We start from the raw sequence: 26,520 nt of genomic DNA, 5'->3' as shown, positions 1-26,520 counted from the left end.
TTGAGAATACGTGTGTAAGTGTGCATCGTCAAAGGGTATGGGGGGTCATAAATCTTTTTGACACAAAGTATATCCTATCTCTCTCTGACATCACACATGCAAGTCAGGATGTTTTAACATTTTGCGACACCCCTGCACTCCAGATCCATTACCAACACCCAGTTGTATTAGCTATTTGGTGGATCAGCTGGAGTCAATCCAGAGATAACAGCAATGTTAACTTTTGCATTGTCCTTTAGAATTGAGCCATTTGAGCTATTTCTGGCTGGTAGATTAGCAAAACAAAACAAACAATTTTGTGGTTAAAGATAGAAAAGTCTGTGAAACGTTAGGCAAAAACAAGACAGTCCAGAGATAGAAGAATAGCTTAGTTTTAGTGGCAGTGGAGAGTGTGTTGGTTTACTGAGGGAGGACAGCTGTCCTGGTGATGGTGATTTAAAATTAATTTGATCTTGGACTCCTGTTAAAATATATCCATTTTGTATTACTCGCCATTTTGTATAACCATGTTCAGCCAGCTGTAGACACTACACCCCGTCTTAGCCACTGAATCACACTGAGTTTCGAAAACAATTCCTAATCTGGTAACAGAGATAAGCTCACTGAGGGGGCAGCTTTAGAAAGAAGAGTATGAGGCACTGAAAACAGTGAGGGCATTCATTCGTCCTCCTGCTTCGTCGACATCACACATGCAACTGCTTGTAAGTATTGACATCTAGAGAGAGAGACACGATCCGTTCGCGGTGATTTGTCAACGAAACCAGAGACCTCTGTACATGCACTGTTGAACAATTAAAGTTGTTTGCTCATTTCATCTTTGTAGTGATTGAGGGACGGCAAACACCAACAAAACTTTGTTACGATTTTTACTTCCTCTGGATAGTCAAATTCGATCGTCTTCTCGGCACGCGGCCGGGTCAGTGCCGGAAGTCCCGACCCGGCTGACCTCACTAAACCATCCAATCGGTAGTAGCGACGGGCGGTGTGTACAAAGGGCAGAGACTTAGTCAACATGAGCTTGTGACCTGGGCTTACTTATTCCTCGTTGGTGGGGGAAAGTTTCAACCCCCGGTCCCCATCACGAGCGGGGGTTAGCGGGTTACCCGCACCTCTTGGTGAAGGGTAGACACACGCTAACTTGTTCTAGAATTCTTCTTATATAATGGATTGGCTACATGATCAGAGGATCCCTGTACAGTCTGTCCTGCAGGATGAAACTGTCATTAAACCAAGAGTAAATAAGTGACTTGAGATATCTCACTGGGAGCTGATAGAACAACTGACAGCTGTGTTCCCTCCATTTACAAAGCTAGTGAGTTCCATGCTCATTGTTGGATATGTAGTTGCTCCTATGTCAGTGCAATGACGTCATTAAACAACATAAAACGACATGTCATCTTGATGTCGACTTTATAGTTAGATTTGTCAGTGTGAAGAATTCAGTCAGTCATCAATGTCATGTACAGTTATTTATACTGTATATATTCATAAATGTAGACAATACCTTGGACCACTATGTAAATCAGCGATCCACTGTTGTCAGCCCAAAACAACATAAACGTCAACATGTCCTTCTCTGAAGCATCAGCATTCAGAGTTGCATTTTAGGTTGTTATATAGATTCTCCGTGCCAAATTAATCAAGTTCCAGCATGCACCCATATGTTCTGCAGTACCACCTGCAGAATTGTTATTGAAACAAAGTTGAAACAAAAAGATGTGGTGTCAGGAGAGAAAGAGGAGGAAAATGTGGAATGAAAATTAATCTGAATATCTGCTCAATAAAAATCAATAGTGAAGTCGGGCAGGATGTTTTCTCATACAAGGCCTGGGCTGTGTCCACAGAGCTGGATGATATTCTTCTGTTTGCCTGAGGCTAGAAACATAGTTCCAGGAAATCCACTTTTCACTCAATCCTCTCTGGGCTGTTAGCTAGTCCCTCAGTGATCATTACAGTCTTTTGGAAAATTATAGGACTCCGGGAAGAAGAATCGTGGAGGTCATAAAGGTTGTTGACTGAAGCATACGCCACACTCCCCTTCCAGGGTGAAACCCCTGTACGAGACTCTGCTCAGTTCTGCTCTACTATGTAAAGAACAGCATGGCCTCCATATTGTGAAGTCTCTTAGCTATGAAAGGCTCGCAAACACAGAAGGTAAAGACCCCAATACAATACAATCTGTCACCACAGATTGTATTGTATTGTATTTACTGAATATCAGATTTACAGAGTATAATAATAATAATAATAATAATAATAATCATGTATTATTATTATTTGGCTTCTGCTTTTGGGACAAAACCAACCATTCAGTAACGTGAGGCCAAGCACCCCAACAGCAGAATGGTTTTGTTTTTTTTTTATTTGTTTTTTTTTTATTTTGGATGCAATATTTTAAATTAAGTTAAATTTTTGTGTATATTATTAGGCCAATAAGCACAGTTTCAACCTTTCCCGTGTTTGAGGTGGTGAAATTCTGTATCTCTGTCTGACAGCACATGCACACACACAAAGGATAATATCACATTCTCCAACTCTACAGCTGCTGTCATTGGGCCCACTCTTCATCCTCCAATCTTTTTCTCCTGCAGCTCTTCCTCTCCTTTTTTTGTTCCCAGACTGCACAGCGTCATGTCCAGGTCTCGCCTCCAGTGAGTTCAGCCTGGCAGGAGACTTGTTTTCACAGCTTTGCTCTTCACTCTCCTTCTCCTTCTCCTTCCTCCTCTGGATTTTTTTTCTCTTGCTTCTGTACCGTTGCTGGCTAATTACCAGCGCATTCTCCTCCTGCCAACAGTGTGCTGTCTACTGCTTTTCTCCTCCTCCCTTCCTTCTCGTGCAGAAGTCAGGCAGAGGCAAGAGGTGGAGGGAGGAAGGGAGGGCCAGGTTACAGATGTGTATTAATGAAGCAGTGATGGGCAGGAGGTGACTGGAAGAGAGGGAGAGAGGAGAAAAATGAGGTTATTTGCATTCAGAAAGGAGATCCAGCATCACTTGTACCATGCCTTTCTCCCTATCTATCTTTCTCTTTCTATCTCTGTCTAATTCTGCAGCCACTGCCTCTCTCTCTCTTTCTCCCTCTCTCCCCCTCTCTTTCTCTTTCCTCTCACTGCTCTGACTGATTTGAATACTTCACCACAAGCCAATATTCTCCAGGGCCCCATTGTCTGTGCAATGCAGGAGAATGAGACGGAGAAAGATAGTGTGTGTGTGTGTGTGTGTTTACACAGCAGAGGGAGGTCTGTCCTGCCATCATTCACCAAGCTTTGGTGTAAATCAGTACTAATGAGGCAGAGGCAGCACTAAGCCACAAGACCTGTTAGCACCAGGGACTATTTTTTAAAGAACCGAATGCTTCTTTATTCCAGAATAACGTGTCACACACCATTACAATCGATACCTAAATGTGGCCCACACAAAGCCTCAAATAATAACGTTGGGCAGTCGGCTCTCATTGCCAAATCTGAATCACTGTTGTGGGTCATTTCTACTTCCTTTATTCTTTTAGCTAATTACATTATATTTTAGTCAACTTTTATTTATTTTTAGTTCATTTTGAAAAAAGGTTTGGTTTATTCTAGAATTAATTTTATTACCCTTTGCCTGGTTTCTGGCTTAGTTACACTCCATTAAAGTCAAATTCAAGCTTTTTCATTATATCGTGAAATATTTACCTTTCAAATATGCTTTTAGTGACTTATAATTGCTACGTTTTGATCTTTCTAGGCTATAGGTGTTATCTATTTATCAAAGCTTTTAGCACAATTATTGCTATATTTGGCATATAACTATATATAACTTCTAGCTATGTTTACCACTTTTACTCATCATTTCAAGTACACTTAGCTAACTTTGCCTAATTTTTAGCCTTTTCATGTATTATGGTATTTCATGGTTTATATTGTCTGTGATACATTTTTATACACTTGCCAAGGTTAGGGACATTTTTATAGCAAAGTTAACTGTTTGTGGTTGAGTCATAGCTTTTTGACAGATGTTTACATTTACCCTATTATGGCTTACTTTAACCCAGAGCTCTTAAAATCCCAAACCACCCACATGTGGCCCACAACTAGCTAGTACAATGTAGACTGACTCCTGCTGTTAGTTATTGGCCCTTCAATGAGAAGCTCATTTAGTTTGGGACCCCTGCTTTAATTATCTCATGGCAAAAATGAATGTAACTGTCCCTTTGATGACATTTTACCTTTGACAGTCGCCTTTTTTATTTAAAACAATCGTTTTATTTCGTTGCAATCCTTAAAAAACAGACGTATGGCCCAACACAGGAGGGCCAACTCTTCAGGACAGGACAGCTGTTCACATACATCTCAAGGACAACACACTCCTTTGAGGACAACAATGTTCACATTTTGGCCAGGGAAGACAGATGGTTTGCGAGAGGGGTAAAAGCATTGCAAAACTATTGTTAAAATCCTAATAATTGAATACAGTAATAGATTTAAGTTTTAACATTTTTGCTTTCTATATGTATAATGTTTACTTGATAATAATCAGTAAAACATATTCCTTAAAAATTGATCCAATTTATTCAAGTATTTGCTTTTTATTTTATTTCTTTATTTAGTTGTTTGGTTGTATTTAATTAATATTTTTCAACTTATTTAGCTACTAATGCATGAAATTATTCAATATTTCATATTGTACATTTTAAAAAACAAATAAAAACATGAGTAAAAATACACTAATACATAAATTAATTTTAAGTAAATTCTCTTCTCTAAAATGAACATATAGAACCAAATGTTTAATATTAACCTATGTAAAACACTTAATTGCAGTAAAACTCTCGCTGTTTAAATTTATGATTATCTTTTGGGTGGGTAATGAAAAATAACTACTGTTATTGTGGAGAAAAAAAATTAGATCAACTGTGGGTAAAAGCATTTGATTGTAAATTGCTCCTCTTTTAGACTATGAAAGAAATTATCCATGGACGAGTAACTACATTCTTCCTACAGTCACTCAATTCTACCGCTCTGTGACATCGGAACAGCGTTTTCCTGGTTCTGGCAACAATGAACAAAAAGATCAATTTGTGTGCAAATAAAACTTATAAAAGAAACACAAGTTACAGATGGCACAAAACACGTTCCAAAATAAACATCAGCATCGATTTTCTTCACTCACCATGAGACAAGTCCGCTTAGCATTGGCCACTTAGCATACACTTCACACTCACTTCACATCAACTTTCTCTCAACAACCGGTTACTTTCACTCGTATGTACACAGCTAATTACTTAGTCACATATTCAACTCATAGCATATCGTATGCACACCGGATTGGGTGTATATATTCACTGACCCGTGGTAAGAATAAAGGAGATACACGTTTTGCTGGTGTTACCATCATGACAGCAGGATTTATTCTCCCTGTGTTCGCGTGACTCCCATTATACCACAAATGCGATCCGCCATCTAGTGGCGTAGCATGTCACAGCAGCGTAGTGATATGAGCGCCAACAGATGACGGAAGGCATTAAAATAAATTCAATAATAATTTAAAAGAAATAAATAGAATAGGGGTGTCTGTTTTTCTTTCATCTCATTGGAGCTACGGTCTCTACGCTTCCATTTTATTCCAACTCTCTACACGTTCATCAAACTATCTGTGACGCCACTGGAAACAAATGAACAAAAATGTTCTCACTGTACTGGAGTTTTTCTTCTTCTTGCACTTCTCTTGTTTGTAATGCTCTACTCGTTTGCATTGAAATCGTTTTCAGAACAAGTGCCCAGTTAAAACGTTCACCTCAATTCATTCACTGACAGGAACCACGGGGCGTGACGTCACCCAACAGCAGCCGGAGCAGCAGGAGTCCTCACTTCACCACCCGTACAGGGCTACTAAATCTCAACTTGAATGGCAGTTTTGAAAACAATGAACTCGAGTGTATCTTTTATCGAACTAAGATTGTACTCCCACTGGTGAGAACACAATGAAAGGTGGCCTATAAAAAGCCCGTTTTTCTCCTCAGCTCTCGCTTACGGCCATACCACCCTGAACACGCCCGATCTCGTCTGATCTCGGAAGCTAAGCAGGGTCGGGCCTGGTTAGTACTTGGATGGGAGACCGCCTGGGAATACCAGGTGCTGTAAGCTTTTTTGACCAGACGGAGGTGCTCTTTCTTTTTCATACTGCAGCCTTTTCAACGCCTTGCTTTTCTAGGGCAAAGACTGAACCTTGAAGTTGAAACACTTGCAGTTCATGAGGAATACAGCAGGGGCCGCTCCTGAAATTATCTTTGTCATTATTTATTTATTTTTTTCATATCAAGGCGTTCGCTTGAAGCGTTTGTTGCCTCCCTAGCTCGATAGCCGGGATGCTGCCAATTAGAATAGAACAGAATTCAACTTTATTGTCATTGCACATGTCACAAGTACAGAGCAACGAAATGCAGTTTGCATTATTTTCCTGTCTGTGGTAAGAATAAAGGTGACACACGTTTTGCTGGTGTTATCATCATGACAGCAGGATTTATTCTCTGTCTCATGTACAATATTTCAATAGCCAAAATGTTGTTACTAACCTAATGGCCTTAGCTTTTGTCACAACTTTCATGTAATCTAATACATTTCACAGCATGGATTTATTAAAAAGAAACACTATTTGAATAACAAGGATACAACATTCTATTATATTCGTGAAACAATAAATGACTTTGTTTTCACTGAACCAACTTTTAACTAGTAATTACTTTAACGTAATGGAATATCTTGCCGCACATTTGAACTACAGTAACTACATTCTTCCTACAGTCACTCAATTCTACCGCTCTGTGACATCGGAACAGCGTTTTCCTGGTTCTGGCAACAATGAACAAAAAGATCAATTTGTGTGCAAATAAAACTTATAAAAGAAACACAAGTTACAGATGGCACAAAACACGTTCCAAAATAAACATCAGCATCGATTTTCTTCACTCACCATGAGACAAGTCCGCTTAGCATTGGCCACTTAGCATACACTTCACACTCACTTCACATCAACTTTCTCTCAACAACCGGTTACTTTCACTCGTATGTACACAGCTAATTACTTAGTCACATATTCAACTCATAGCATATCGTATGCACACCGGATTGGGTGTATATATTCACTGACCCGTGGTAAGAATAAAGGAGATACACGTTTTGCTGGTGTTACCATCATGACAGCAGGATTTATTCTCCCTGTGTTCGCGTGACTCCCATTATACCACAAATGCGATCCGCCATCTAGTGGCGTAGCATGTCACAGCAGCGTAGTGATATGAGCGCCAACAGATGACGGAAGGCATTAAAATAAATTCAATAATAATTTAAAAGAAATAAATAGAATAGGGGTGTCTGTTTTTCTTTCATCTCATTGGAGCTACGGTCTCTACGCTTCCATTTTATTCCAACTCTCTACACGTTCATCAAACTATCTGTGACGCCACTGGAAACAAATGAACAAAAATGTTCTCACTGTACTGGAGTTTTTCTTCTTCTTGCACTTCTCTTGTTTGTAATGCTCTACTCGTTTGCATTGAAATCGTTTTCAGAACAAGTGCCCAGTTAAAACGTTCACCTCAATTCATTCACTGACAGGAACCACGGGGCGTGACGTCACCCAACAGCAGCCGGAGCAGCAGGAGTCCTCACTTCACCACCCGTACAGGGCTACTAAATCTCAACTTGAATGGCAGTTTTGAAAACAATGAACTCGAGTGTATCTTTTATCGAACTAAGATTGTACTCCCACTGGTGAGAACACAATGAAAGGTGGCCTATAAAAAGCCCGTTTTTCTCCTCAGCTCTCGCTTACGGCCATACCACCCTGAACACGCCCGATCTCGTCTGATCTCGGAAGCTAAGCAGGGTCGGGCCTGGTTAGTACTTGGATGGGAGACCGCCTGGGAATACCAGGTGCTGTAAGCTTTTTTGACCAGACGGAGGTGCTCTTTCTTTTTCATACTGCAGCCTTTTCAACGCCTTGCTTTTCTAGGGCAAAGACTGAACCTTGAAGTTGAAACACTTGCAGTTCATGAGGAATACAGCAGGGGCCGCTCCTGAAATTATCTTTGTCATTATTTATTTATTTTTTTCATATCAAGGCGTTCGCTTGAAGCGTTTGTTGCCTCCCTAGCTCGATAGCCGGGATGCTGCCAATTAGAATAGAACAGAATTCAACTTTATTGTCATTGCACATGTCACAAGTACAGAGCAACGAAATGCAGTTTGCATTATTTTCCTGTCTGTGGTAAGAATAAAGGTGACACACGTTTTGCTGGTGTTATCATCATGACAGCAGGATTTATTCTCTGTCTCATGTACAATATTTCAATAGCCAAAATGTTGTTACTAACCTAATGGCCTTAGCTTTTGTCACAACTTTCATGTAATCTAATACATTTCACAGCATGGATTTATTAAAAAGAAACACTATTTGAATAACAAGGATACAACATTCTATTATATTCGTGAAACAATAAATGACTTTGTTTTCACTGAACCAACTTTTAACTAGTAATTACTTTAACGTAATGGAATATCTTGCCGCACATTTGAACTACAGTAACTACATTCTTCCTACAGTCACTCAATTCTACCGCTCTGTGACATCGGAACAGCGTTTTCCTGGTTCTGGCAACAATGAACAAAAAGATCAATTTGTGTGCAAATAAAACTTATAAAAGAAACACAAGTTACAGATGGCACAAAACACGTTCCAAAATAAACATCAGCATCGATTTTCTTCACTCACCATGAGACAAGTCCGCTTAGCATTGGCCACTTAGCATACACTTCACACTCACTTCACATCAACTTTCTCTCAACAACCGGTTACTTTCACTCGTATGTACACAGCTAATTACTTAGTCACATATTCAACTCATAGCATATCGTATGCACACCGGATTGGGTGTATATATTCACTGACCCGTGGTAAGAATAAAGGAGATACACGTTTTGCTGGTGTTACCATCATGACAGCAGGATTTATTCTCCCTGTGTTCGCGTGACTCCCATTATACCACAAATGCGATCCGCCATCTAGTGGCGTAGCATGTCACAGCAGCGTAGTGATATGAGCGCCAACAGATGACGGAAGGCATTAAAATAAATTCAATAATAATTTAAAAGAAATAAATAGAATAGGGGTGTCTGTTTTTCTTTCATCTCATTGGAGCTACGGTCTCTACGCTTCCATTTTATTCCAACTCTCTACACGTTCATCAAACTATCTGTGACGCCACTGGAAACAAATGAACAAAAATGTTCTCACTGTACTGGAGTTTTTCTTCTTCTTGCACTTCTCTTGTTTGTAATGCTCTACTCGTTTGCATTGAAATCGTTTTCAGAACAAGTGCCCAGTTAAAACGTTCACCTCAATTCATTCACTGACAGGAACCACGGGGCGTGACGTCACCCAACAGCAGCCGGAGCAGCAGGAGTCCTCACTTCACCACCCGTACAGGGCTACTAAATCTCAACTTGAATGGCAGTTTTGAAAACAATGAACTCGAGTGTATCTTTTATCGAACTAAGATTGTACTCCCACTGGTGAGAACACAATGAAAGGTGGCCTATAAAAAGCCCGTTTTTCTCCTCAGCTCTCGCTTACGGCCATACCACCCTGAACACGCCCGATCTCGTCTGATCTCGGAAGCTAAGCAGGGTCGGGCCTGGTTAGTACTTGGATGGGAGACCGCCTGGGAATACCAGGTGCTGTAAGCTTTTTTGACCAGACGGAGGTGCTCTTTCTTTTTCATACTGCAGCCTTTTCAACGCCTTGCTTTTCTAGGGCAAAGACTGAACCTTGAAGTTGAAACACTTGCAGTTCATGAGGAATACAGCAGGGGCCGCTCCTGAAATTATCTTTGTCATTATTTATTTATTTTTTTCATATCAAGGCGTTCGCTTGAAGCGTTTGTTGCCTCCCTAGCTCGATAGCCGGGATGCTGCCAATTAGAATAGAACAGAATTCAACTTTATTGTCATTGCACATGTCACAAGTACAGAGCAACGAAATGCAGTTTGCATTATTTTCCTGTCTGTGGTAAGAATAAAGGTGACACACGTTTTGCTGGTGTTATCATCATGACAGCAGGATTTATTCTCTGTCTCATGTACAATATTTCAATAGCCAAAATGTTGTTACTAACCTAATGGCCTTAGCTTTTGTCACAACTTTCATGTAATCTAATACATTTCACAGCATGGATTTATTAAAAAGAAACACTATTTGAATAACAAGGATACAACATTCTATTATATTCGTGAAACAATAAATGACTTTGTTTTCACTGAACCAACTTTTAACTAGTAATTACTTTAACGTAATGGAATATCTTGCCGCACATTTGAACTACAGTAACTACATTCTTCCTACAGTCACTCAATTCTACCGCTCTGTGACATCGGAACAGCGTTTTCCTGGTTCTGGCAACAATGAACAAAAAGATCAATTTGTGTGCAAATAAAACTTATAAAAGAAACACAAGTTACAGATGGCACAAAACACGTTCCAAAATAAACATCAGCATCGATTTTCTTCACTCACCATGAGACAAGTCCGCTTAGCATTGGCCACTTAGCATACACTTCACACTCACTTCACATCAACTTTCTCTCAACAACCGGTTACTTTCACTCGTATGTACACAGCTAATTACTTAGTCACATATTCAACTCATAGCATATCGTATGCACACCGGATTGGGTGTATATATTCACTGACCCGTGGTAAGAATAAAGGAGATACACGTTTTGCTGGTGTTACCATCATGACAGCAGGATTTATTCTCCCTGTGTTCGCGTGACTCCCATTATACCACAAATGCGATCCGCCATCTAGTGGCGTAGCATGTCACAGCAGCGTAGTGATATGAGCGCCAACAGATGACGGAAGGCATTAAAATAAATTCAATAATAATTTAAAAGAAATAAATAGAATAGGGGTGTCTGTTTTTCTTTCATCTCATTGGAGCTACGGTCTCTACGCTTCCATTTTATTCCAACTCTCTACACGTTCATCAAACTATCTGTGACGCCACTGGAAACAAATGAACAAAAATGTTCTCACTGTACTGGAGTTTTTCTTCTTCTTGCACTTCTCTTGTTTGTAATGCTCTACTCGTTTGCATTGAAATCGTTTTCAGAACAAGTGCCCAGTTAAAACGTTCACCTCAATTCATTCACTGACAGGAACCACGGGGCGTGACGTCACCCAACAGCAGCCGGAGCAGCAGGAGTCCTCACTTCACCACCCGTACAGGGCTACTAAATCTCAACTTGAATGGCAGTTTTGAAAACAATGAACTCGAGTGTATCTTTTATCGAACTAAGATTGTACTCCCACTGGTGAGAACACAATGAAAGGTGGCCTATAAAAAGCCCGTTTTTCTCCTCAGCTCTCGCTTACGGCCATACCACCCTGAACACGCCCGATCTCGTCTGATCTCGGAAGCTAAGCAGGGTCGGGCCTGGTTAGTACTTGGATGGGAGACCGCCTGGGAATACCAGGTGCTGTAAGCTTTTTTGACCAGACGGAGGTGCTCTTTCTTTTTCATACTGCAGCCTTTTCAACGCCTTGCTTTTCTAGGGCAAAGACTGAACCTTGAAGTTGAAACACTTGCAGTTCATGAGGAATACAGCAGGGGCCGCTCCTGAAATTATCTTTGTCATTATTTATTTATTTTTTTCATATCAAGGCGTTCGCTTGAAGCGTTTGTTGCCTCCCTAGCTCGATAGCCGGGATGCTGCCAATTAGAATAGAACAGAATTCAACTTTATTGTCATTGCACATGTCACAAGTACAGAGCAACGAAATGCAGTTTGCATTATTTTCCTGTCTGTGGTAAGAATAAAGGTGACACACGTTTTGCTGGTGTTATCATCATGACAGCAGGATTTATTCTCTGTCTCATGTACAATATTTCAATAGCCAAAATGTTGTTACTAACCTAATGGCCTTAGCTTTTGTCACAACTTTCATGTAATCTAATACATTTCACAGCATGGATTTATTAAAAAGAAACACTATTTGAATAACAAGGATACAACATTCTATTATATTCGTGAAACAATAAATGACTTTGTTTTCACTGAACCAACTTTTAACTAGTAATTACTTTAACGTAATGGAATATCTTGCCGCACATTTGAACTACAGTAACTACATTCTTCCTACAGTCACTCAATTCTACCGCTCTGTGACATCGGAACAGCGTTTTCCTGGTTCTGGCAACAATGAACAAAAAGATCAATTTGTGTGCAAATAAAACTTATAAAAGAAACACAAGTTACAGATGGCACAAAACACGTTCCAAAATAAACATCAGCATCGATTTTCTTCACTCACCATGAGACAAGTCCGCTTAGCATTGGCCACTTAGCATACACTTCACACTCACTTCACATCAACTTTCTCTCAACAACCGGTTACTTTCACTCGTATGTACACAGCTAATTACTTAGTCACATATTCAACTCATAGCATATCGTATGCACACCGGATTGGGTGTATATATTCACTGACCCGTGGTAAGAATAAAGGAGATACACGTTTTGCTGGTGTTACCATCATGACAGCAGGATTTATTCTCCCTGTGTTCGCGTGACTCCCATTATACCACAAATGCGATCCGCCATCTAGTGGCGTAGCATGTCACAGCAGCGTAGTGATATGAGCGCCAACAGATGACGGAAGGCATTAAAATAAATTCAATAATAATTTAAAAGAAATAAATAGAATAGGGGTGTCTGTTTTTCTTTCATCTCATTGGAGCTACGGTCTCTACGCTTCCATTTTATTCCAACTCTCTACACGTTCATCAAACTATCTGTGACGCCACTGGAAACAAATGAACAAAAATGTTCTCACTGTACTGGAGTTTTTCTTCTTCTTGCACTTCTCTTGTTTGTAATGCTCTACTCGTTTGCATTGAAATCGTTTTCAGAACAAGTGCCCAGTTAAAACGTTCACCTCAATTCATTCACTGACAGGAACCACGGGGCGTGACGTCACCCAACAGCAGCCGGAGCAGCAGGAGTCCTCACTTCACCACCCGTACAGGGCTACTAAATCTCAACTTGAATGGCAGTTTTGAAAACAATGAACTCGAGTGTATCTTTTATCGAACTAAGATTGTACTCCCACTGGTGAGAACACAATGAAAGGTGGCCTATAAAAAGCCCGTTTTTCTCCTCAGCTCTCGCTTACGGCCATACCACCCTGAACACGCCCGATCTCGTCTGATCTCGGAAGCTAAGCAGGGTCGGGCCTGGTTAGTACTTGGATGGGAGACCGCCTGGGAATACCAGGTGCTGTAAGCTTTTTTGACCAGACGGAGGTGCTCTTTCTTTTTCATACTGCAGCCTTTTCAACGTCTTGCTTTTCTAGGGCAAAGACTGAACCTTGAAGTTGAAACACTTGCAGTTCATGAGGAATACAGCAGGGGCCGCTCCTGAAATTATCTTTGTCATTATTTATTTATTTTTTTCATATCAAGGCGTTCGCTTGAAGCGTTTGTTGCCTCCCTAGCTCGATAGCCGGGATGCTGCCAATTAGAATAGAACAGAATTCAACTTTATTGTCATTGCACATGTCACAAGTACAGAGCAACGAAATGCAGTTTGCATTATTTTCCTGTCTGTGGTAAGAATAAAGGTGACACACGTTTTGCTGGTGTTATCATCATGACAGCAGGATTTATTCTCTGTCTCATGTACAATATTTCAATAGCCAAAATGTTGTTACTAACCTAATGGCCTTAGGTTTTGTCACAACTTTTATGTAATCTAGCCATTTCACAGCATGAAATGCGAATGCCTTTCCTACTAGGAAAGTCTGAACGGTCCTTGACCTCGCATCAGACACCATTACCTTTTTCAGGACCTACTATTCACCATAGTCACCAAGCACCGCTGGATCCGTGGAAACCACCGAAGCCTCAAGTCGGCCTTTCAATGCTGAGGTGTTGTCTCAGACCATGCATGGATTTTTGCGATGACCTCCCGGTTTTCCAACGATGTTTTGGATTTTGTCGATCCGGCTCGAAGGACTAAGTCATGTCAGGAAACTTTTTCTGTTAGATAGGACTGTAAAAAATGCTGTTAGTTCATACCCCAGTTTCCTAACACACAAAGAATCAAATAAAGAATCAAATACGAGCTCTCAAAGTTTAAAAGTTTTTGTTGCAGCAAGGAGTGTAGAACAATGGTTACATTCAGAACTGCACTGAGGAACACCTCAGTGCTCAAAGCTTAAATTAAGTTTTTTGGTGTTCAGGCGCCACTTCTGAGCACTGATAGGTAAAGACTGCTCCAAACAAGGATTCTCCACTTATAGGAGCTATGTGCATGTGCTGTAGTTAATCAAGTCAGATAAGACCATGCAGTTCGGATGCATCTCTTTGTCTTTTGTTAGTCTTCCGTCAGTCTCCTTATTTGGGCAAAGAAACCAGTTCTGGCCGGTTCTGTGTCCTGTCTCTATCTCCAAGTGTAACAGTCGGTACCACTGTGTAATCCACCAGCATGCACACCTGTTTTCAGCACTTTCCCTTTTAGTACAGCATAATAACAGCATTCAATAACAGTATAAATTGATATGGAAACTTAATACAATGAATATATCGTAAAGATTGAATAAATGTATTTACAACATCTTAACAGATGCAAATTTCTCCTAAATTGATCTAAATTACCTGGAGTGATTATATTCATTAGTCAAGAATAATGGAGTAAGAGCATTAACCCTACAGAAAAAAAAATAACTGTTACATTTAAACTACAAACTTATAAACATTACAAGCTGCTATCTTTACTTTTGTGAGCACAGTTCTCCTGACCTTTTTTATATGGTGAATTTATTCTAACATAAAAAAATAATTTTTTTTTCTAATTATTTACTGATTACATTTAGTAACTTTAGTTCACAAAAAAGTTAGATCTATTAGGAGGGTCGCTTCCCTGCGCCTTCGGGTCAGGGATAGGTGTCTCACTCTTGTTTCGGCCTTCGGGCCAAAGAGCAGTGTAGAATACCTGGCCTTCTTGCAGGCACTCCCGAGGATTCCATCGTCCTGTTGGGGAACTTCAACGCTCACGTGGGCAGTGACAGTGATACCTGGAGGGGCGTGATTGGGAGGAACGGCCTCCCTGATCTGAATCCGAGTGGTGTTTTGTTATTGGACTTTTGTGCTAGTCACGGTTTGTCCATAACAAACACCATGTTCAAGCATACGGGTGTCCATTAGTGCGCTTGGCACCAGGACACTCTAGGCCGGAGGTCAATGATCTCCGCTTGCAAAGCTGGATAGACCTGGCAGACCAAAACGTATCGTAAGGGTCTGTTGGGAACGTCTGGAGGAATCCCCGGTGAGGGTGGCCTTCAACTCCTACCTCCGGGAGAGCTTTGACCAGGTCCCGAGGGAGACTGGAGACATCGAGTCTGAGTGGGCTATGTTCTCCACTTCCGTTGTTGACGCAGCTGTCAGAAGCTGCGGCCGTAAGGTCTCCGGTGCCTGACGGCAATCCCCGAACCCGGTGGGGGACACCGGAAGTAGGGGAAGTAGTCAAACTCAAGAAGGAGTCCTATCGAGCCTGGTTGGTTCGTAGGACTCCTGAAGCAGCTTGGGGGGCCCCCTGGGGCAGCCGACAGGTACAGGCAGGCCAAGCGGACTGCGGCTCGGGTAGTCTCGATTTACCGGTCAATCTGCGTTCCTACTCTCACCTATGGTCATGAGCTTTGGGTCATGACCGAAAGAACAAGATCCCGGATACAAGTGGCCGAAATGAGCTTTCTCCGCAGGGTGGCAGGGCGCTCCCTTAGAGAGGGTGAGGAGCTCTGTTACCTGCTGCTCTTTCACATCGACAGGAGTCAGCTGAGGTGGCTTGGGCATTTACATCGCATGCCCCTCGGACGCCTCCCTCGGGAGGTGCTCGGGTCCTGTCCCTCTGGGAGGAGACCTAGGGGAAGACACGCAGGACACGCTGGAGCGACTAGGTCGCTCGGCTGACCTGGGAGCGCCTTGGGGTTCCCCCAGAAGAGCTGGAGGAAGTGTCTGGGGAGAGGGAAGTCTGGGTGGCCCTCCTCAGACTGTTGCCCCCGCGACTCGGCCCCGGATAAGTGGACGATGAAATTATTTTAAAAAAAAAAATCAAATTACAAGAAATAAAACGTTAGCTAATGCCTGAAAGTAAATCTCCATCTACAGCAGATTTTCTTCAGACTTGGCCACTCCTCCACCTCCTCATATTGTGTTTCCACTGAGTCACGTCCATCCAGCCATCATGATAAAATTAAAGCTATTTCCCACCATGGATGTTTGGCCTGGTAATAACCAGGGAGCTATGCTTCATTCATTTAGCCTTTAGTTCAGTTTACTTCCTGTTGCATTAGCAGCAGCAGCAGCAGTGAAATCACAGTGTCGCTCCGACGTCTGCGAACTACACAATCTTTAGTTCATAAAAAGATGGAGTTATGTTAAGGTTACAGCAAAAACAAATCCTGCCCATTTTTTATAATGAAGCATTTTATCCAGAACTAGCATCTTCAGGGCGCAATAAGATTTTGGTGTGCGAAAGGTGGCACGGTTGACACGTGACCGGACTACACCAATAGAGTAGCAGCTTTTGGTAAACAGAAAAGCAAGATAGCTGCCTGCAGAGTTTCATCTAGTAGTACCGAAAAAGAGGAAAACTCACCAAACTTGAATAAAAAAATGAAATCTTCAGGACATAGCCAGTGCTATATGCACATAGCCTCTGTGAAGCACGAGAAAACTCAGGATTTCACACTCACATGGTGGAATACTGTTAAGATATTGTAAATACATTTATTTAATCTTTACAATATATTCATTGTATTAAGTTTCCATATCAATTTATACTGTTTGTTTTTGAATGCAGTACTAAAAGGAGAAGTACTGAAGAAACGTGTGCATGCTGAAGGTTTACATAACGGATGGCACTGACTGTTACGCTTGGAGATAGAGACAGGTTACAGAACCAGCCTGAACCAGTTTCTCTGCCCAAATAATGAGGAAAACAGAACATCAAAAAAGAAAATAATCCAAAGTGTATTTCTTTGATCTAACCTGAGTTACTGAGCAGAATAGGTCAGCACATGTACATGTTTTCTATTGGTGGAGAATCTTTGTTTGAAGCAGCTTTTGCCAATCAGCACTCAGAAGTTGCGCGTGAACACCACATGGCTGTAAAGGGTTAAGGTACTGACCATTGATGTGTATGTAAAAAAAAACTGTATTTAAGCTATGAGCACTGAGGAGTTCCTAGTTCTGAATGTAACTTTGTTCTGCATTCCTTGCTTGCAAGTAAAACTTTTAAAACTTGAGATCTCGTATTTGATTCTTTATTTAATCAGACCTTTATTTGATCTTTATTTGATTTTTTTTGTGTTAGGAAACTGGGGTATGAACTAACAGCATTTTTTACAGTCCTATCTAACAGAGAAAGTTTCCTGACAAATACATACAAAAAGGGTCTACAATGGTGGCTTGGGTTGAGGGGTGAGTGTCGATACGTAGCTGGAAACTACAAACACTTGAGTTTGAAAGCATTCCCGAGAACACTGCTTTCCATCCCACATGCTACCGGAGGTTTATTGACAAGAGTGCAATTGCAAAAGTGAAAAGGCTTCTCGAGCGTGAGAGAGAGATGAGAGGATACGGAAGACCGCTCAAGAAGTGAGGCCATCCCATCAACATCGAGCAAGACGACTCCGTGTCCGACAAAAAAATTTAGACCCAGGTCAGGCCTGCCCATCGCGAGCTCTGGCCCCGTCCTTCCAGCCCTGTGCATAATATGCAAGAGGACAAATACATGGTAATGTAGACCTTACAGGAGTAGGCAAAACCCTCAGCTTGTACATAACACATAGGGATCAATGTCACTGTGTGACTGTAATGAAGGGTGTACAATCAGTTTATGCTATTGAAGACCTGCAGTTTGACCATGAAGAATGTGACACAAGGGTGTTTTTGCATACACAGCATGCTGCACAGGAGCACACAAATGTCATCATTAAGAGCCCTGACACTGATGTGGCAGTCATTTCTGTAAGTCTGCAGACAAATTTACCTATGAAATAAAATGTATATTATTATTATTATTATTATTAGCATACCATGCAGCTTATATTTTTTCACAGGGACAGGCAACAGGACATGCATCATTGACATTACCAAGGTGTCCTCAGCTCTCGGAACCAGTGTGTGTTCAGCTTTGACTGACATACATACATTCTCTGGGTGTGACTCCACAAGTGCCTTTTATGGTAAATGCAAAAGAAAGAAAGACCTTAAGAGTACCTCAAGGCTTTTAAAAATCCGGGTGCTCACTTTAACTTGGACCACTCAACATTTGCACTACTTTGCAAATATGTATGCCACCTGTGACCGATCATCAGCTGATCAGCTGGCTGCTGAAAATGTCAATGAGGCCAGGTACAAGGCTTTCTGTATGGCATCATCAGCCTTGCCAGAACTGTCTATTCCCCCTACAAGTGATGCCCTCCATCAGCACTGCAAAGGGGCAAATTATCAGGCTGCAGTCATAAGGTCCTGTGTCAAACAAAATATATGTGCTCCATCACCTGCTGGATATGGTTGGCACCTCGAAGATGGAAACCTATGTCACATAGATGACAAGAAATCCAGCCCCTGACAGTGTTTTGCATATCCTACACTGCAGATGCAAGGAGAGTGACTGAGAGACAGGTAGGTGTTCCTGTGTAGGTGTTGCAACTGTGCAAACACAAAGGAAATAAAGGAGAAAGAGGATGACGACTGCCCTGACACTGACAGTGAATACCAATATGTCATGTGTAGCCTATTACCTCAGAGTTGTATTGCAGTGGTTGCATTGTTAACATTACCATTAATTTTTTTATGCTGTTTTTTATTGTTTTATACATTGTACATACGTATATGTTTTAAAGAAGATTCTTTTATGATTGATTAGTGTTGTATTTAGTTAGGAGCAAATAAATGAACAAATGGTCCTTGTCATTGATTACTTCCTTTTATTGATCAAAATGACTTGTAAGAATATTATAACAATATAACAATTTGGCCAACTTCAGAAGACTTTTGGGAGAGTTCCTCTCTATTGGTAACATTAAGCAAAACCACAGAAGTAGCCATGTTGCCGGAGTGTTGACATCAATCAGCTACTCGATTGGTCTCAAACGATCACGTGTTGAACCGTGCCACCGCTCGCAAACCAAAATCTTATAACGCCCTGAAGAAACTAGTTCGGCATAAAATGCCTTACCATAATAAATGGACAGGGTTTTTTTGTGACAAACGTTTTGCTGTAAGTTTAACGTAACTTGTTTTTTTTTTTTTTATTAAGTTCAGATCGTGTAGTTCGCAGATGTCAGAGCGAGATGAAACGATAACAGGGTTCTCCTTATGGCCTAAATGGTTTGACGATGCTTCGCCTTTTTTTTTTTTTTTTTTCCCCCCAATCCCGCTAATCCCGTCTCCTCATCAATTATACTTTTTAATCTATATGTAGATAATGGTGTCCAGGACCTCCCTGTAGAAATGTCAGTTGTGAAGAGGTTATTAGCTAACCTTTAATTGCTGTCCATCATTTCAGCTTCCAGACTGCCTGCTGCTTATCTTATATGCTAAGGTTGAGCTGCAGACTTTAAAAAAAAAAAAAAAAAAAAAAAAAAAAAAGTAAGACATTTAGGAAGTGGCAGGTTTCAGACTAAATGCTGTTAAAATTGACATATTAACAGTAGTCAGGCAGACTAGGCAGAAGCTCTTTCCAAAAGTTTATTGCAGGATCAGCCGGTATAAATACTGAGCCAATACTTCTTAAACTGAAGGAGTCTTTCAACCAAGGAATCGCCACTTAAAGTAAAAGAAAGCCTCTCAAATAAACGTGGAGTATAAACAGGCGTCTTGATAATGAAAGTCTTTAAACAAAGAGTCTCCGCTTGGAGCATAAAGTCTCTTGAAAAAACGTGATCTCCGTTTGTAGATCCAATGGCTGCCGCAGCTACTCTTACTTGCGAGGTAATCCCGCGGAGTGACGTCACCGCGGCGGATTCCCTCTGGACAACGGAGCTGCGGAGCCAAGTCAGGAACGGAACGGCTAAGCCAGCAGGAACTCTCCTCAAAGACCGGCGAGAGGAATCTCGTCCACAGAGCCGATGAGACTGGCCGTGGATCGTGACGACAGGTAACTGTAGGACTACAGGAACTCTCAACAACTGGACCGGAAACATGTAGCCTCCGTGAACGGACAAGACGATCGGGCAGCGGGGAGTGTGTGGCTGCAGCTTAAATACACTGCTCACTCATCAGCGACAGCCGGTGAGCGCAGGTGGGGCCAATTGCTTGATTGCAGCGCTGCAGCAGGTATGACAAAAGGCTTGTATTAAAGCAGAACATCCACTTTGTTCAATTGTGGAGTTTTTGGTTGTTTTTTTTTCAGGAAATTCCTTTCATTTTGGGGCTACAATTACCTTTGTCTGCTGTGAACTAGGTCTCTGTACAAAGTTGAGAAGATCATAAAACTGCTGAAGGTCTCTGAAGACCACATGCAGCACATGCCTTTGAACTGCAATGTGGATGATATTTAAGTCTTTAAGTGAAGTCTCAGAGTTTTGCCAGGACTTTTCGGCGGGGTTAAGACCCAACTCTGTGGTAAATCACAAATGACCCATGGAGACCCCTGGGCCCCACTGCTCCTACCTCTGGAAAAGATCCTCATCTGGATCACATCGAGTTAGGAGTAGGATAGGGAATGTGTGTGCGTGTGTTTGTGTGTATCCGTGCATGCGTGCGTATGTGTGTGTGTGTAGACCACTATTGAGTGAGAGAAAATTTTAGACAACAATTGGATAAAGAGAAAGATTATAGTTAAGTAGTAGGCATAAGGGTAAGGGTTAGGTGTATATTTGTATTATTAGGGTACTAAAAAACACAAACTGAGGTTCTATTTTTGGATCATCAAAGATAAATATGTAATATGTCATATGTTTCCATAGAAGAGTAATAAACGGGTATAACGGAGTAAAATAGTTAACTATAAGAAAGTCCAATATTGTCTTTGTTTCAGGTACCTGATGTTTTGCTGCCCTCTACTGTTTAATCTAAATTACAACATTAGAATCTAGAGATACTTGAACACTTCTGTTTATTACAATTTAAGTATTACAATTTAAAAATACTGGAAAAATGATTGTGCGCTCTGTAAGATTTTGTGAAAACGTTTTTGTGCCATAAAAACATACTGCAGCCCCGATGTCAAAGACAGATCCCCATCTTCAAGCTGCTACTTTCTGCAGGCTAAATCTCTGCCCATCAAAGTATCCAAGTCAACATTCAATTTACTAAACAATTTGATTTTTGAGAAAACAGAATAAAATGCCAGCATTGCTTGTTTTGTTTTTTGTTTATTTTTGGAGGGGGTGTTTGATTGTTTTGGTTTTATGTTTTTGGGTTTTTTCTTTTAAAGAAAATCTAAGTATCGAAACCTTAAGCAGTATTATTAGGTGGCACATAAAAATGTAATCACAAATGGGTTAAGAACGACGATGAAACAGGAGGTGGTTTCAACTTCCAGTTAGACGCCCGGCTTGCGACTGACTGGCCTCACGGAGCGCAGGGCAGTAAGTATATGGCTGAAATGCCGACTCACACAATTACTAAGCAGATTGCAAGAGAGAGTAGAAGTGTACGTTAATATAATCAGCAACAACAGCTATACCAAAGTTTAGAAATATCATTACACGCAGCAATGACTAAATACTACCAAATCTGCGAACCTACATTTTTTGCTTGACATTTGAATGCGTTACAATTAAAAACCTCTGAAACATACATGCATTATATTTATAATTCTGTTCTAGCAATATACATGAAAAGAGGTTTTTGTCATATTCAAGAACATTGATTAATCATGATTAATCATCATGATGAGCGTGATTCATTGTGGTTAATCATGATTAAACCACAGCTACCCTATGAGTAACTTTATTAAATTTGTTAATTAATTGACAGCCCTACAAAAAACTCAAATGATATAGAAAGCTGCATCATAAATATAGAGAAAGGGCTACCAACCGGGGAGACAGTAAGGAAACAACTAGTAGATGGCCTGGCCAGGATCAATCAGAGCCAGCTCCTTGGCAAGTACAAGGTATGGAGCTATCAGTTCATACTGTACCCAAGGATGATGTGGCCTCTGAAGATGAGCGAAGTCCTGTCGTCGGCTGTGGACAGGATGGACAGGCTGGCAATCTCGTTCATCAAGAAGTGGCCGGGACGGCTGGGACTGCCGAGATGCCTCTCAGACGAAGGCCTCTTTGGCAAAAACACAATGCAGTTGCCACTACAATCCATTGCCCTAGGTTACAAACAGGAGAAGGCCCGGATGGTGCTGGAGCTGAGCGATTCCACTGATCAACTGGTGAGAGCAGCTGGCTCCAAGGTACGAGCAGGGAGGAAGTGGAAAGCCCAGGAGGAGGTGGACAGGGCGATCAGCAGGCTGAAACATCGTGAGGTAGTTGGCAGTCAAAGGCTTCTAAAGAAGAGTGGAGAGCCATTGTGGTGGCAGAAGTGACAAGGACCGAGCTGGAACGCCTTAACATCAAGGCGGTGGCCCAAAGCCGAGAGGGAGGCTGGGAAGGCCTCACAGACAGGCCCCTGTCGTGGTCAGATCTGTGGAAGATCCCCCCGGCCAGACTCAGCTTCCTGATCAGGTCTTCCCACGACACCCTGCCTTGTCCCAGAAATCTCCACCTGTGGTTTGGTGCGGAAGAGTCCTGTGCCTTGGGCAGCACCAGCAATGCAAGCCTCTAGCACATCCTGTCGGGCTGCAAGACCGCTTTGTCCCAAGGCTGCTACAGGTGGCGCCATGACCTGGTATTAAGGAAGCTTGCCGAGGTAACGGAGGCATGCAGACAGGAGGCCAACAGCAGACCTCCCACCTCAGCAAGACGTCCCATATGGTTCACAAAGGCCAGAGAGAACGTCAACCTCCCTCGCCAGAGAGAAACACCAACAGTACTCTCACCAGGCGGCAAGTGCTCGATGAGGGTCGACCTGGGGAGGCAGCTCCAATTCCCCAGGGAGATCACAGAAACTTAGCTCCGGCCAGACCTGATCATGTGGTCAGAAGCAAGCAGGACCGTTCTAATGGTGGAGCTCACCGTCTGTTGGAAGAATTTAATTTATTATCATTGCTTCATGCTGTACTGTCGCTTTAAGAAACTGTTTGCTTCTCATATTATAATCTAGTGTGCTCAAGACTGATGGAAAAATTACCAGACACAACCACACCCCCATTCACACCCACCTTCTTACTCTATACTCATTTCTATACTCACACACAATCACATGATATGTAATCTGATACTTTTATAAACTCAATAAAAGTGCAGAGGGTGTGGCTACTCGGAGTTGATGAGGAAGCTGCCAGAAGAGTAAGCTGCACTCTCCCTTTGCAAGTAAAAAATCAAGACATCTTTTGTGTTGTTACTTTGTCGTCATATATGTTAGAATAAACCTGACACCCGCAAATAACAGGATCACCAGAGTAAGTCAGGAAGTAATGTTAATACACCTAATAATAATTAACTAGCAAGACACACCCTGGGGCATGATCAACCCCAGCAGGGCCTTCCTAGGGGGAGAGTGTCTAGTGATAATGGCCGAAACACTCAATGACCCCTAGGTCCACTACTGAAGATGTGTCTTACAGTAAGATAATACAAAGTAATATTCAGCGAATCCTAAACAGCCATAATCAGGTTATACACCCCATGCCACGCCACCCCTTACCACAGCCCCTTCACCGTGAAGGTAAGTACAAGGATGGCCCCAACAATTCCCCTGCCGCAGCCCCAATTCCCACCCCTTGGTCATGACAATGGAAAATCACCCTTGAGGTAAGTTGGCACCATGAGTGACACTAAGACACTAGTGGTGCCCAGATAGGTGTTCAGAAAGAGTACGCTTGCACAAAGGCACCGGCAGAGGTGCGTCAGGCAGCAATGCCCAGCAGGCAGTCCATCAACCTGTATCTTAATATAGAGAGTACCGTATTTTTTGGAACATAAAGCGCACCGCATTATAAGGCGCAATATCAATGAACGGGAATATTTTCATACATAAGGCGCACCGGGTTATAAGGTGAATTAAGTGAAACAAAACAATCAGTGAAACAATTAAGCGGAACAATCAAGCATGTCCGGATCACTCTCGTCATTATCTGAGTCAGTTAGGTTGCTGTGAATTAGTTGTTCATTCGTGATGATTCCAGCCTTTGTGAAAGCTCAAACAACATTCGAGACTGATACCTTAGCCCAGGCATCCACGATCCATTGGCGAATAGTGGCGTAATTCGCCCGGTGTTCTGAAGTTTTTTCCCATCTATACAGGTTAACTATGCATGTGTACATCGGCCAATTTGCCGCTGCAGACAAGCCATAGTTTTCTGCTACCCAATCGTTAAACAAGGTTAGTTTCTTGTATATTTAATACTTTATATGACCAGTATGCAATGCATTGGTTTGACAGTCAAATTATTTCAACTTGCCACGTGCATGAGATCTGAATGTCTGAATGCAGTTTGAATAGCTAATACTGCGAATTATCTTCATTTTCATGTTGTCATAAAACTTACTCATGTAGCCTCCGAATTTTCCAGCTGTTTTAAAACAGTTCCTTACTAAATTCGCCTATTTTTCATAGTCATAAAACTTGCTCATGTAGCCTGCGAACTTATGTGTATGCAATTCAAATGTCTAATAGCGCTGTGATTTTCTAGCTGTTTTAAAACAGTGCCTTACTAAATTAGAGCAGGGTTTACAGTATTGCAGAAGTCCTTTTATAAGTCTCTGATACTGGCCTACAGACTTGGATGGAAGTGTATGGGCCCCTGACATTTTTCCATGAAAATAAGCATTTCTTCAATTGATTTATTGATCATTACACATGTTTTGGTAGGTATATATTCAGTTTATTTCCTTTGTGTGCATTTGGAACTACACAAAAAATGGAGAAAAAGGCAAATTTGACATAATTTCCTAACCATTTTATGAATTTTGTGTGAAATTATATCAGAGTTGTCTTTTTCTATATACTTAATTTAATAGAAAAAAGTCAGGTGATCACTGTTGATCTTTCATTCTAAAATATCTTACGTTAGATTAATTAGGGCTGAAGGTTATATAGCAATGCACATAAACATTTTAAACTTCTGTCTATGAAGATTATCAGTCATCCAGGTCATGGTCAAGGTTGAAGAGTTCTGTTAGGCAACACGGGGGGCAACTCCTCAGGACAGGACTCAGCTGTTCACATATACCTCAAGGTCAAAACACACTCCTTCAAGGACAACAACCTTTGTCAACCTGGAAAAAACACCACTCAACAGAGGAGGTGGGCTGAGACACACCCTATCACCCACAAGGTATGTGTTACTTTTGAATAGAAATTACTTGACGTGGTCTATGGATGTACTGTACTTTTGCACAAACAAATATATTGATCATTTTATCAGGAAGCCATATTTTATCTCAATGCCATTGTGGCAAGCTCCCTCTTCTTTAACGGGCAGTTTAAAAGTCTCCATAAGGTGATGTACCTGTTAAGAAAGTATTTCTTAAGTCATTTCTATTGATATAGGGTCCTAACTCATCTTTATTAACGTACACATTTCTGTATTATCTCTTACAGATGAAGTTCCCAGCAGAATGTTACTGCACATTGGATTCTTGTGGTCTGTTTCCAAAATATTTGATTTCTGATGACTCATTACTTTGAAAGATTTTCTCTTTTGTTATGTGGACATATTTAAAAAGAAGTCTCGGCTGGAACAAATTAAGCAGGCTGTGCAGGACTCTGTAGAGTAATCATTAAGCATAGTAAAGGAAGTCCTTATACAGCCTGTTTATTGATATAAAATATGAAATTATTTTACTTAAGGTTGTGAACATGGCAGAGAAGTTCCTCACTGTAATTGACCCAATGGGAAATGAGGATGCCTACAACATGAAGATCCTGAGGAACTGGCGGTAATATATAGAATAATTTGCATAGATACATTTTACAAGAGAGAAAAAACAATATTTTAAAACAATAATTTTAATACTGTTATAGAAACTTCCTGAGGAACAGGTCAAGGGAGGAATCCAAATATGTGTGGTCACTATTTTTGTGTGTTTTTCCTGTATCGATAAAAAAGGAGAAATAAAAAGAGTTTTTGACCACGAAAAAATCGACAGCCATGCGTCTGAGTCGTCCTGTACTCACACCATACATCGACAATACAAAAACACAATGTAGAGTGTCGTGGTCCTCTGCCACCCCGGATTCGCTGATCGATCTCAAACGGTATTAACTAAGAACTTTCATAAAGTACAAAGAAAAGACTAAAGTCGTTGCTCGAGTTCGCCTGTGCACAGGGAGGATCCAACGGAGAGTCAGAAGACTAACTGCTGAATTCTGCCCCTTCACAAAATCAGGCTCTTTTTATTAGCAGACCCTTG

The 26,520-nt window shown here is 41.3% G+C and overlaps 5 non-coding genes across 5 annotated transcripts; all 5 read left to right on the top strand.

The window, feature by feature from the left end:
* Positions 1-6,003: 6,003 nt before the first annotated feature.
* LOC112486428 (5S ribosomal RNA) lies at positions 6,004-6,122 on the top strand. Its single transcript, XR_003048857.1, has one exon. It is a non-coding gene; the product is annotated as a 5S ribosomal RNA (ribosomal RNA).
* A 1,681-nt stretch (positions 6,123-7,803) lies between these two features.
* Positions 7,804-7,922, top strand: LOC112486427 (5S ribosomal RNA). The gene has a single exon (XR_003048856.1). It is a non-coding gene; the product is annotated as a 5S ribosomal RNA (ribosomal RNA).
* Positions 7,923-9,603: 1,681 nt separating this feature from the next.
* On the top strand, positions 9,604-9,722 carry LOC112486426 (5S ribosomal RNA). Its single transcript, XR_003048855.1, has one exon. It is a non-coding gene; the product is annotated as a 5S ribosomal RNA (ribosomal RNA).
* Positions 9,723-11,403: 1,681 nt separating this feature from the next.
* LOC112486425 (5S ribosomal RNA) lies at positions 11,404-11,522 on the top strand. Its single transcript, XR_003048854.1, has one exon. It is a non-coding gene; the product is annotated as a 5S ribosomal RNA (ribosomal RNA).
* Positions 11,523-13,203: 1,681 nt separating this feature from the next.
* Positions 13,204-13,322, top strand: LOC112486424 (5S ribosomal RNA). Its single transcript, XR_003048853.1, has one exon. It is a non-coding gene; the product is annotated as a 5S ribosomal RNA (ribosomal RNA).
* Positions 13,323-26,520: the final 13,198 nt, after the last annotated feature.

This window comes from Cynoglossus semilaevis, chromosome W (assembly GCF_000523025.1).
Source record: "Cynoglossus semilaevis isolate Cse_v1.0 chromosome W, Cse_v1.0, whole genome shotgun sequence".
Lineage (NCBI taxonomy): Eukaryota > Metazoa > Chordata > Actinopteri > Pleuronectiformes > Cynoglossidae > Cynoglossus > Cynoglossus semilaevis.
The sequence above is the reverse complement of the archived record's forward strand: the minus strand, read 5'-3'. Positions and strand labels throughout refer to the sequence as shown.